Here is a 14,579-nt window from a genome sequence, read left to right as displayed (position 1 = left end):
ACACAACATAAAAATTTTATATTCTTATAAGTAACAATAGCAAATAACAATTCCATATCTAGCGTAAGCCCATCGATGTCATGAAGGACACGCATGGAATATGGCTCCCGCACAGCCAGCAGAACCCCGCCCCAGCCGGCGTCTCCTGCACGGTCTCGCCGCGCGACGCGCCACCCACCGGGGAAAAGCTCGCCATCATTAACAGAACTTGTCAAGAATGTTTCAGTTAAGGCAATAATGTCACAATTACACTGGCTAACATTCATAAAAAACATATCAGTTTTCGATCGCAATCCTCGAACATTTTGATAGTAAAACGAAAGTTTTTTATGCCGGGGGCTGGCCGCTGACGCGGCTTTTCCCCCGGCCTGAACGAAAGTTCTGTCGCCAATATTTGACACATATTCCTTCGGCCCAGTTATTAGCTGACAGCACTAGCTCAGAAAACTTTGTGGGGACTCCAAGTTTAAATGACGAATAGTTTCCACGAGGCTTCAGGGAATCAACCGTACACACATCACTTTCACAGATGGTGTTCAAATGCGCCAGCACTTGCTCCACTGTAGTACCCTCCTGGACGTAGCACAGATGCAGTTGTTGCAGACGCTCCGCGGCAGATAAGGGAGTTGTGCCGGGCGGAGCCGTGCCGCGGCATACGCCACCTACGGCGCCCGCTCGGCCCACTGTGCGTCCGTTTACACTGCTACCACGTCTGTGCCCACGGTCGTCGCTGCCAGAATGGCTGTCACCTCCGAACACCCCTTCGATGCCATTACGACCTTGGACTCCATCAGAGGGTGTGATAGACATCCGCCCTCTCCTGTACTGCACATTTTTCCAGTCTGAGTCGTTATCTGCTGTAGCCAAGATGTTACCAAAACTATCATTTTCACTTGCATCACTATTTACAAGGTTTATTTTCCTACTCTCCTGTATCTTGGCTGCAGGTTCTGAATTAACTGGTCATATATGTATTAGCCAACTAATTATTCAAGATCAATACACTTAGCTCCCTTAGGTATTCGCCTAAGTACAATCTCGGGCAAAATTGAGTTTTATAAAAGTGAACTAGTTTCTAGGTCATATTTTCTATGAATTGGTCATTTAGTACGGTCAAATTAACTCAAATTTCACTAAAGTCAGGAACTAATTCTAAGGACTAATAAAATCACTACGGATTGTTTTGTATGGGCTAAAAATCGAACTTTATACAATCGTTACTAAATTCACCCCCCCGGAACGGGGTGAAATCGGCTGAAAATAATGTAATGGTTATAACTAAGAAGAGAAAAAAGGTGTACTCGGTGTAATTTGGCGTACGTTTTACAACACTTATATCTAAATTCGCACGTGTTATTTATGTTAATTTAAGCTACGGAACAGGTAAAAAAAAAACAACATTAAAAAAAATCTATTTTGGTCATTGCGGGTCTGGGGAAAGTAGGTAATGTACTCGGTGCAAATTTAGTACGGTCGCCAAATCTCAAAAGCCCTCTAAAAACACGATTTAATTGACTCGGCTCGGCCTTACCCACAACCGGTATCAATGTGTTCGGACAGTTCTCCTGATCACCGTACATGCGGTAGTAAAGCGGAAAAATGGTGGAGGGGATAGTAATGACGTCACAAAGATGGCGGCCGGACCTATTCTTTTTGGCGGTGTATCTCGAAAACCACTTAATCGATTGTATTCATCAAGGTGTCAACTAATAGCTTATATTATTGAGATTATTTCCCTTTTACAAACATTTACGTGAAACCTATAGGAAAATAATAATCACAAAAAACATTTCTTTTTATATATTTGGTTGGTAGGTTTGTCTTATGTTTTAAAGCAGTAAAATCTTTCAAGTCGAAACACAGTATAAATATATATTTTGTTGTCTAATCTAAAAGTATGATGTTCATTGTTTAAGACTGATTAGTGATTCCTGAATTAAATAACATGCTATTTGTTATTTTTGTTTTATTTTTTAAATCAGGTATTAATTTATTCACTATGTATCACTATACAGGCAAAATGTGTATCATAGTTGGTCTGTAAGTACTTACTACTTGTGTCGAATATAGGTATAAGATGAAATTTTAACCACCAGCCATACTCTGCGCAGTGACTTTACAGGTCATACTGAACAACTTTTATTATGGGACCAATGCCGAATCACGCAAGAAAATTTGGATCTGGAATGACACCCACTGGCTGTGCCCTACCACACAAAGCGAGATGACATTCACAATGCCCATACCTCTCTTTTGGACGTAGTTTAAGGACGTACCCGGGTCCATGACGCATGCTCGCCACACCGCTGCTTAAAATAAGCTGACGCACCGTAAATTGAACTGCGTAAAAATCGCAAAAAATATTACACGGAGATCTTATGGCAGACACCGTACCGGTGACGTAAAAGACGCAACTGTTTTGCGAAAAAAAAGATTCGCGTGAAGCACGTCACTGCGATTCCGTACCGTCACCGTTTTTTAAACAGCGGTGTGGGGAGCATGCGTCAAAAACGGTACGCATACGACGCGTCACTGCGATTCCGTATCGTGACCGTTTTTTAAGCTGCGGTCTGGTCGCACCTTGTATTGTATTGTATTGTATTGTATTGTATTCGGGCGATTTTTCCGCAACTCGACGACTTGCGCCTATTTTGCGTGATATGTTGGGGGTGGGCTAGTCCTGCCAGCCCAGCTCCTCGAGGAATCTTATCAAACCTTTGATGTTGAGTAGGACCTCGGGGAGGTCTCTCGGAGATCCGAGATGTTTAGCCCTGTATGGAGTCACTCCGCTGCATTCCAGCACCACGTGAGAGGCTGTTTCTTCTGTCTCCATGCAACCTCGGCACAGGGGACTGTCTGTGACACCTGTTGTGAAAAGATGTTTGTTAAATAGTCCATGACCTGTTATGACACTGGTTACCATACTCAGTCGGACCTTCCCTAGTTGCAGGAGCGCCCTTGTGAGTTTTCCGTTGATGCCAGGCATGGCTTCTTTTGCCTGTCTGCATCCAGTCTGGTTCAGCCAGTGTTCTGTGTGTAGTTTCCCTGTACGTGCCAGCAGCATTGAGCGTACCTTGCTAAATGGTATCGGAAGAATCGGTTCCGGACCAATCGCCCCCGCATTCGATCCTTGCCTGGCAAGCTCGTCCGCAGCATCGTTACCTCGGGATCCACTGTGTCCCTTGATCCATTGTAGGGTGATCTTGTTATTATGACATACCTCCATTAGTCGTTCGTGGCATTCGTGTATAAGTTTGGATGTAACTATATGGCTATTTAGAGCCATTAAGACTGCTCTACTGTCGAAGAGTATGCGGATGGAGGATCCTACTACCTTCCTTGCAGTGATGGCAGCCGCCGCGTTTATGATGCCCATGCACTCAGCTTGGAATACCGAGTTATGGGCTCCTAGCGGAGTGGTGATCGACATGTTCAGGTCTTCTGAGAAGGTTCCAGAGCCCGATCCGCTGTCTGTTTTGGACCCATCAGTGAAGATTCTCAGCTCCCGGGGATTGAGTCCTTCATGATTGTCGTCCTCATATAACTGTATTTTGTACCTTTTATCGAAGATAGCTTGTTTGTGAATCCGGTCCGTGCCTGACCTAAGCACTGGAAATTCGTCATACACCTTTTCCAGGCATTTTGTGTGAAGAGCTCCTGTGATGTTAGACCATATCTTGAGGGTTCGCAACCTTACCGCTGAGAGACTGGCCTCTTGCTGTATGTGTAGGTGCAGCGGTGGAAGGTTTAGCATGACCTCCATGGCTGCAGTCGGGGTAGACCTCGTGCAGCCAGTGGTGGCCGCGCATGCGAGCCTTTGAAGTCTTTGTAGTTTGTCTCGTACGTTGCCTAGGTTTGTTCTTGGCCACCAAACCAGATCACCGTAACAGAGTAAGGGGTGGATTATCGTCTTATAGAGCCAGAGGGTAATTTTCGGGTTGAGTCCCCACCTCTTACCAATCATCCTTCTGCACTGCCAGAAGACAACTCCCGCCTTGTCTATCCGTTTGTTGATGTGGTTGTTCCAATTGAGTTTATTGTCGAGAGTTAGTCCTAAGTACTTAACTTCATCGGACAGCTGTAGCTCAGTTTGGAAAAGTGTTGGTCTGGTAAAGTTGGTCGCACCTTTATATGGGACAGTCAAAATTTTTTTCGCGATTTCGGAATTGGTCCCATAGTAAAAGTTGTTAAGTATGACCTATAAAGTCGCTGCGCAGAGTATGACTGGTGGTTAAAAGTTCACCCTGTATAAAATTTTTAAGTAAAAAGAAATATGTACCTACCTATGATTAAGACGAAAAAAGAGACTAAACGTCGAAGTAAGGTAACATTATTGTGTCTGGTTTTTATAATTTTAATTATAATTTCAGTAATTAAAACCGATACTCTATAAATTCCATTCAATACGTATCGTAACAGTCACCACAGTTTCGACCGGTAAAAGCCAGTTATCGTTACCCATGCGCAAATAAATGAGTGTAGCTTCATTGTTTATTACTCGATCTGTATGTTTTAAGGCTCATTATATTCCTTGATAATGAAGCAATATGTTTTATATTAAATAAAATTTGCGAAATGCTAATATTTACGGAGATTTTTACAAAATAAAAAATAATAATTTTATAAAAAAACTGTTTTTTGTGATTATTTTTTTTCCTATAGGTTTCACGTAAATGTTTGTAGAAAAGGAAATAATCTCCATAATATAAGCTATTATTTGACACCTCGATGATTAAAATCGGTTAAGTGGTTTTCGAGATACACCGCCAAAAAGAATAGGTCCGGCCGCCATCTTTGTGACGTCATTACTATCCCCTCCACCATTTTTCCGCTTTACTACCGCATGTATGGTGATCAGGAGAACTGTCCGAACACATTGATACCGGTTGTGGGTAAGGCCGAGCTGAGTCAATTAAATCTGGCCTCGGAGCGGTTTGGCGACCGTACTAATTGAGTAAATAATTAGAAAAAATATCTAAATCCAATGTCAAATTCGCACCATGGTGCGACACCCGGAAAGTAGTTTTTCATGTTTTACTGTCGTTGTACTTCGGGGGAAATTTTAATACTATTGGAAATTGATGCAATCATATTCATTTGATTTTGTTTACATTCGCACCCCATAAAAAATTGGCATTTTTATACGGAACATGCAGTTTTGTAATCAAGTACCAAAAACGTAGAGCAATAAATACACAGAAGCGACAAGCGCGTGATTAGTGGCAAGAGAAGGAACGCGCGTAGATGCACCGACGAAGCACGGCTCTTGCGGCACGAGTAGTGGCATGTACTGCAAAAATAGTAGGTTTTCTGAGTATGCAGACAGACAGTCAACAAATTAAATACAGGTACGCTCAATGTTTGTTAAATTCGAAAAATCGCGTTTTTCCATATACTTACGAAAACGCTAGACTACTTAGTTCGCTCAATGATTGTTTAAAACAATAGTTCCGTTTTAATGCCAGAAGAAAGATTTGTGCTCGTTGCCCGTCAAAAGTGTCAAACAAACTGTCTCGGAACAATCGCTGCGCGTAGGGTTTGAGATCCGGATATCCGGATATCGGGTCATAAGATCCGGATATACGGATCCGTTAAATATGGTTATTGACCTATAACCGGAACAATTTTCTAATGAAATTTATGAATAATTTCATACCATTTTGTCATTTAAATATAGTTTTTTCATATATTTAATCAATTCAAATACTAACAGCACATCAATTTTGATAGGTACATCATGTCACGCAGTAACTTTATACAATGAATGCGAATGTTGCTTAATGCAAACATTAGATCATTGGATATCCTGATGACTTGGGGCTATAGGCTCAAAACAAAAGCAACCTGAAGGCCAAGGCTAGGATAGTAGAGTAGGAAGGAGAGAAAATTGGTCTGATAATCAGCCACTAGAATATCACCAAATGAATAGGGCTAAGATGGTCGGCTCTTTATCATTTGTCATGAAGGGCATAGTGACAAGTGATAAAAATAGAACCATGCTGCCACCGCAGATCGAAAAGAAAAGACCTACCTAAAGTAATCGGGAAGAGGAGATAGATGTTCGAATCCAAAATGCCCTAAGATGCTCAGCAGCGCTTCGCCGAGTTCTAGTGTCCAAGCTGATCAGTAGACTGTCCATGATTCAAGTCTATAAGACAATAATTAGATTTTGATGAATGACATCGGTAAGTATTACACTTGGACTCTGAATCAGAAAAAAAAGAACAAGTTCTTAGTGAAGTAGACGAAATTCTGGCGGAATATTCTGGGACCTATCAGAGATGAAGATAGAGAAGATGAAAGCGTAGGAAAAATAGGGAGCTAGAGTAGCTAGTTGCGGCACCCAATATAATTAGCGAGATTATAGCCGCACGACTTCGCAGGCTTGGTCACTTGGAGTGGACGGGAGAGAATCGGGCTGTGATAAGATATACCGCAGGAGCGATGTAGCCCTAAAACGCCCTCGGAGTATCCAACTAGCGTGGAGTGGTGCAGAATAGAGCAGAGTGACGTTGTTCTTGTGTCAAAGGCCAAGATTCTTTTTGGGTCACTTCATAGTTAGTATTTCATGACGAATGAACACGAGGTGAGGCATTGGATGTATTTCCAACTATGCACCAGCTAATCCAGATATACCCTCCTTATTAAGTACGGTTTTTGAGATAACATTATGTTAGCTATTATAGTAATCAAGTAATCATTTAAAATTAGTTGGGGTGATATCATTGTATTAAAACATAGTTAAAAACGTTATTTCTGTGTTATCTAAATCAGTTTATTCGGATATTTATTTTGGTGGATATTCGAATAATTAGAATATCACAATATTCTAATTGCAAACCCTACATATAACTTCCCAGTAGGGACACAAATAGGTAATGTAAATACTGCGAGGAGGATCTTGTTTAGGAAAAACCAGAGCGATCGAGTATATTCCTTCAACAGGATGCTCTCCTACAGCATATAAAAAGGGCTTAACAGACCCACATTGGGACCAATTTACCTGAATAGCGACCCACAAATGCTAGATTCTTGCTACTAGGCTTGGCGAAAGAAAAATGATGGACCAGCGTACACCTCTGCAAGGAGCTATTGTCTTGCAAGTGCAAAGAACGCTGTACAGGGTGTGGGTGAGTAAAACACGGATTTAAATACACTATGTTTTGCGCATGCGAAGGTGCATGCTCTGGGACAAAATAATACGTAAAAAAATAAATATTTTTGTTTAATTAGTGTGTAACTTTAATTAGCTAGATCCGGAGTAAACTACAATAAAACGATCTCGGTATTCTTAATTTTGATAATAATACTTTTATCGAAAATATTACTTTACTATAAATATCGTTCAGCAAGTTACCTTTACTTAAACATCATTTGCCTTGCAAATTGTATTGAAACAGCCATCCGACTCTTGGTGGTGTCATCCGGTATGGAACAAAAATAGTGTAATTTGCTTGTTTATAAACCGATTTTCAAAAGTTTAATGGAATTTTATAGCTTATTAATGTAGCATTAATATCTTGATACAATGTCTTCCTGTAAAGTTACTAGTAAAGTTGATGAAAACAAAAAACGGATTTTTTTTCGGGAAAATTTAAATAAAACTTAAAATTTCTCACAAATTATGGTATTTACAAGGTTAAATGTATAAACGATATTGTAGCGCATTTAATTTTGCTTTTTATGACACCCCACACAAGCTTACATGTGATATACTTGCTGTGTTATACGCAATATTCTGAACACGGCACCGGCCATTTTGATGACGTCATAACTGGTGACTTAACCACGTTAGAAACTGTCTCCCGATGGTTTTTTAGTCAGAATAACATGCTTAACAGCATACTAAAATATGATGCTGGTTTCATCAAAGGCACCTTTTGGGCCCTATATGACCATAAGGGAAGCGCCTTCATACCTACTCGTATAACATTTTTTTATACAATCAAACACATTTGAATAAGTAGTCGATAAAGCAGTCAAACACCGATAGATTATTAATATGTTGTAACATGACATCACTATTTTTGATCTCACATAGACAATTTACGCACAAACTTGCATTTCATTTTTGGTCGCACTTTTGAAGTTTGACAGTCGTTCTTGATATCCTATTTCTATGTATCCGGATCCGAAAAATTGTCGGATATTGCAAACCCTAGCTGCGCGCTGCGCTATCTCCCCGCCCCGCGCGCCCCGCGCCGCGTGCTGCCAACCACCTTCGCTTGCAGTTCGTTGCGATTAATTCTATTTACTTTTTGACAAACTTCCGGTAATAAAAATCTATTTTTTATTTAGTGCAAATGTAGTGTCTTTAGATAAGTACCGTTTTTAAAATTTTCACGTCTCTCTTAATTTCCCCCGAAGCACAATGTACAAAATAATTAAAAATACATGTTCCATAATTTGCCCAGGCGTGCAAAGTTAACTGAATGTTTATAATGCTTTAAAAAGCTTAACTTGAGATTGCACCAACCGACTGACTTATCCTCGAGCCGCAATCGAAAAAAAAAATTTTTTTAGGGTATCATACATTGCACATCTATTTAATTAAGATATACTATGCACCAAGGTATTCTCTATACACTACTTAGCTTGAACCTAATAGCTTTTAATTTACTCCAAAATTACGGCACTTTATAGTTTATACCTAAAATTTAACGGTCTTCCGTACATAATAGAAACGGTGCAACTCGGGGGAAACAATCTAGTTGCGCCATCTAACAAATCCAAAAAAAGCACGACTACACGACTTACTTCCATACTTTTTCTTAACTTGACTATACTAATTTTTGTAGACTCCAATTACAGTTACACTTATCCTGGTTTTTCGCGGACCAGAATATCGGTGATTGTTGTAACTTGATTTAGACGTTGCTATCATTTTCAATCCAAAAACACATAAAATCACAATTCAGAACATGCGGCGGCGTTGTTTTCTATCAAGTACCTGAAGCACCAGGGCGGCTATCGGGAAAATCGAAATTCGTCAATTTCGGGCATTTTTCTCTGTCACTCTAATTACGTCTTAGTGAGAGTAAAAGAGAAAGATCCCCGCAATTTGCGAATTTAGGTTTTCGCGGTAGGCCCAGGTCCTGTCAAGTTTCAGCAGTGTTGCCAGGTGAGCGGAAGAGAATTATCGTACTTGAGTGTCAATATTATTGTACCGTTGAAAAAAATATCGTACGCCAATCAAAAGGCAGCCCCTAAAATGTCTAGCAAAATAAGCTTAAATTTCCAATTAATAATAAAAAAAAGACAATTTTCGTCTAAATTGCGCAAAAAATCGGTTTATGTTTGTGTATTTTTGGGATAGACTCAAACGGTATACAGGAAATTGTGACATTTTAAACTTTAAACTTACACCAAGGAGCCGAACACCCAAAAGATACTAATTTTAGCCTATTTCTGAGAGAAAGTGTCATATTTTGCTTCAAATTACTAGACTTTTAAGGTGGCATCATCCAAGGGTTGAAATTATAGTACTTTAGTGTACGATAATGCTCTTTGGAACATTTCGTCATACCGGGGCCCAAATTATCGTACATGTACGACAATTATCGTACGCCTGGTCACACTGAGTGTCAGTGTCGACAGAGTCAGCTAAAAACGCGTCAAACATCGCAACGTCGCGCCGATGGCCGTCCGAGGCGGGGTGGCAACGCCGCAATGTATTTGTACACGACATTTGTCACACACACATGAGTAAAATTTATAAAAATATAACGTTGATTATTGCATGATTTCTGTATGAAACAAAGTTTTTCTATTAATTTAGCGCAAATGAATATTCGAAAGTAGATAGATGCGCAACTATTTATGTAATAATATTGTGTAATGAATTAATAAATAGCGATTGTTTTTTGTATGAAAATCGAACCACCTTAAAAAAAAATTATTTTTATGGCTTTGTGACATGTGCTTTTATTCCATACATGAATACTTTGATTATGAAATTGAACAGTTATAGAAATTTAAAATTGTAATAAATCGCTGCATGATTTTTCTAATGTTAATAATTAATCTGACATGTTATTTTTAATATTTTCATGTTATTTTATGTTATAGTGCGACTATATCTACCTTAAATTTGCATGCTACACTAAGCAGAGTATGGTTGGACTAAAATATATTATTGTACACCTTTGTAAACCCATATTCAGCAAATAAATAAATACAAATACAAATACAAAAAATCCAAGAATTCAAAATCAATAAACAGATCTATAAAACCTTTTACTCTTTCTTTAATATTTTTTACATAGCAATCACTATTAAGAAATGCAATTGTCGTTTCTTGTATTTCTTGAAAACAAGCTATTAGGCATTCGGAAGGATAACATAGCCACTTCTTATTTGTCGTATATTCTTTAGCACGTATATATTTATACAGCCCTTTGTCAGGGTTGCCTAGTAGCTTATTTTTACATTTTTCGCAACCTTTAACAACTTTTTGTAAACTTTTAGTCAAGGCCCATCCGCAAACGTAAGTTCTTTGATCATCCCCTTCTTTTTCGTTTACAATATTCGTGTAATTTCGCATGATATTCAAAGGTTGATCAATGACTACATTTTGTGATTGAGATGAAGCAGAGGTTTTATTTTTGTTTTGAATAAAAAACGTCAATGATTGTAAACACTCATTGGAATCTTCCTCACAATTGGAGTTTATAGAGTGATTACTATTAAAATTGTTTAATAGCAACGTTTTAAATGCTGCTTCAAAACCCACGCAGTTTGGTGTCACATTTCTTGCACCTAAACTACGAACACTTCCAAAAAAATTTTCAAGTGGGTCCTGATTAAAATTACGCGTCAGCATTGCGGTAATTAAATACTTTTGAGACAACAATTTCCATATTGATTTAAATCCTTCAATTGTCCTGATTAAATTATTTATAGTTGGCACAGATTTTACAATATTATTAACCGTAAATTTAACGGTTTTTAACATTTTAAGCGCTTTTTCCCATAACTCGAAATGGGGAGAGTTTCTTTTTACGGCAACTCTATATTGTTTTCCACTGGGTGGTGAAAAGCTTGATGCGTTAAGCGAGTCAAATAATTTGTCAACTAATAAAACAAATGGTATCAGATCCCGACATTCTGAAGGTACATCTCCTCTTGCAGTAAAGCTATCAGTAGCCAACGCCATACTGTGGCTTAGCACCTGAGCTGCATTTTTTACCCGCATTTTCCTTATTTTGCCGGGATCGATGTGTTCATTAGTTAATTTGGGCAAATGTACTAATTCACCGTGCATTTTGTCTGCTGCATAAACTCTCTGAAAATGTTCCCACTTAATAACCTTTATGTTGCCTTCGTGCATATAGTGCATATCTTTATTTATTAGGTTATTCCTAATGCCTTTTAATAAGTGGGGAACATCAAACAGCGGGAATACTTCCGTGTTGTCGATACATATTATCTCATCCCTCCATTCTTTCCCCGCTCGTATAAAGTTTGCTCTGGTGTCGGAAATTAAACTCTTTATTGCGCTCACGTTTGTCGAGCTTTGGTCGCAAACTGTCGCCACTATACGCAAACCAGTAGCTTGCAAATGACGTATAACATCAATTAAAATTTGTTTGAGTTGCAACGTTTTTAAAGAATTCGTAAAATAATATGCCACTGGTTGCTTAAAATTTTTTATAATACCTTTAACCATAAAAACTAATGCGTGATTTGCTAACTCAGGTTTTTTTTCATTACCGTAGTTTACAAAACCAACAAGATCGTCTGTATAAACATTGTATTGTACTTGTGGAGAAATGGACATTTCATCAAATACTAACGTACACAGACGATCTTGCGGCAACATCTTTGAAACTGTCTCTTTTAATTGATCAAAAATTACACTATTGATTCCTGTTGTTAGTTTGATTTGTGCTAGCAATGATTTCAAAACCTTCTTAGATGGTAAAGTAAAATGCTTACACATTAGTTTGTATTCTTTAGGGCTTTTCTTAAAAATTGACAGAGATAATATTTTTTCCTCCATGGAGAATCTACGCCCATGTTTTTTTTTTCCCCCTTCAAAAATCTGCATTCTTGTGAATAATTTTGATGACTCCGACATGTGCTGAGCAAATTTCTCAAATTCTCTGCTAGCGGCAGCTTTCCGTATTTGTAAAAGATGTAACTTCGTTTTTAGAACCTTTTGCCGCAATCGTCTTATTTCGTTTTCTTTCTGCCGTAGTTTTCGAGAGCACCTTGCTTCAGTTTTAGATTGTAAATACTCGAAGGTTTGGTCTGAAAAAAAAAATAGGTTAGAATATTTTGTTATACTTAAACAGGGTTTCAACACTGTCAGCTGGTCATATATATTGTCAATATGGATTTGAAAGTCTGAAATAAAAAAAAAATCGAGTGAGCCAACTTCTGGCTGAAGGGAGTTTCGGAGGTTCCTGGTCAAACTGCCGAATGCCACACAAGAGCACACGATTCAACGGAGCCACGCCGTTCTATAGCCAAAATAGTGTTTAGTTAGTACATATATGAAACTTATATGTATGTTAGTCTGTATTTGTATGTTGTTGTCTGAATCAAATTTCAAAATATATATACAAATACAGTACCGAACCCGGGAATTCCCGGTTCTCGCTGTTCATACTCAGTTCCGGGAGCAATCCCTAGTAGGTAGGTAGAAATCGCAAAAGTAACAACTTGTAAGTATTATAAAACATTTATTACCTGCATCAAATTTTGTGTGTGATCTTCGAGTATACTTTTCGCTTGACACTGTTATGCAAGTAGTTGAAGTAGATCCAGAAGGTATTGGATGTATGGCAGAGTCAACTGATGGCCCAGGCAAGTTTGTTATATCAACCAAAGGTCTTGACTGCAATGGTCCTCTTCGTGGTTGGCAGTAACTGTGATCATTCTCCACAAAAGTAGCAATAGTTTGCCGGAGCCCTGTAATTGATTAAAACAGTATTCTTAGAAAAGCAAACTAGAGAATTGCAGAAATAGTATTGTCTACCACAACGCAGAGTTTAATACCATCTCAAACCTTCGAGCAACACAGGGAAGGGAGATGGCTTTCATACTATTTCCCCTCTGCCAAAGCATAGGCACAACTGTGCCTATGGCGGTGCATGTTGTGACTCGTCCGTACACAAAAAAAGATTGAGGTGTGCAAGATTTGTCTTTGACGTGTGTCATTTTCTATGTATTTGTGTCGTCATTACAGATTGGATTTTGTATTTAGTGAGTGAGAAGTGCGACTGTGTACAGTGTGCACGTTTCCCCCCGCAAAAAATGGCAGAATTATTTGTTCTGTAAGATATCGCTTAGGCTCCTTCCTTCTGACGTGCCGAAAGCCGGTGTTGCTCTAAGTCTCAAACTGAAAGTCCCCACAGTATGAGATTAGAAAAAATATCAGAGCAAATAGATACATAATTACCCAGCCCAGGCGAGATCCGCCTTTGCCAAGTTACTATTAATAGTTACAAATCACAAACAGAACTGCATATATGTATGCGCTGTTCGAGCTGATCTGCCGAACTAGCTCAAATCAAAATGCTTGAGTAATTAAATACAAATTTTAAGTTGTTTTCTTATGTTTTCTGGTAGGTACCTATAGCTTGAACAAATAAAGTAGCGATCTTTATACGCCGGAAGATCGCACATGGACTGTACTTCGTAATTTGATGATTACCACCCAGGTCTGCCAACATGCGAAAAGAATTTAACTATGAAAGTAGTGAGCTAACTTTCAGAATTGTCAAGTGTCACGTCGCGCAATACACTCGCATATTAACGTAAAACGTATCGTCAGTAGTTTGCTCGATTAACTTTTTACATGACAAGTGTCAAACTGAATGTCATCCGAGTCTGGTTACTAGCAGCGTTTTACCTTACAATAAAACGCTTATTAAGCGAAATACCTTATTTGAAGCCTATTTAATATTTGAGAGTGCGATGCTGTTTGACAGATGACGTAGCGGTTCACTATAGGCTGACACCTACCCCCTTTGTACTTGTATTTCAGGTTTTAACCCCCTCCACCAGGCGCCCGTGGCCCGCGGCCGCGGAGCTCTTCATTGGGTCTCAAAATATAAATAAAACGAAGTTGCAATATACCCTTTCGAAAAAGGATTGCATTTGATATTATTTATTATTTCGTTTTCAATATGAAGAGACATACCAGTTGACTTGTATGTATAGACTATAGATGTTGCTTATTGCAACCTGCATGGTAGGAGAAAACGCAGTGAGTTAAAAATACCCTCGACGGGCATTATATAAGTGATTTGGTTTATTGCAACTGAGTGTTGTAGCCACAGGCGAATTTAAAAATATAGGCTTCAAATAAGGTATTTCGCTTAATAAGCGTTTTATTGTAAGGTAAAACGCTGCTATTAAGCTTCTGTACCGTTATTTGAAGCCTATTTAATATTTGAGACGTGTCTGTGATCGCCTGGTGGTCAGAAAACGCCAATGTGATTAATTTATACTGATATGTGAAAATGGTGGAGACAACAAGTACAAGTGTACTTAACAATCCGGGTACAAGGATGAATGTGAAAAGGCTTAAAGTGTGCAGTGACATATTTTACTTTACAATGTTATTTATA

The sequence above is a fragment of the Cydia pomonella genome, unplaced genomic scaffold, assembly GCF_033807575.1.
Source record: "Cydia pomonella isolate Wapato2018A unplaced genomic scaffold, ilCydPomo1 PGA_scaffold_72, whole genome shotgun sequence".
NCBI classification, from domain to species: Eukaryota; Metazoa; Arthropoda; class Insecta; order Lepidoptera; family Tortricidae; genus Cydia; species Cydia pomonella.
Note: the sequence above shows the minus strand (reverse complement) of the source record.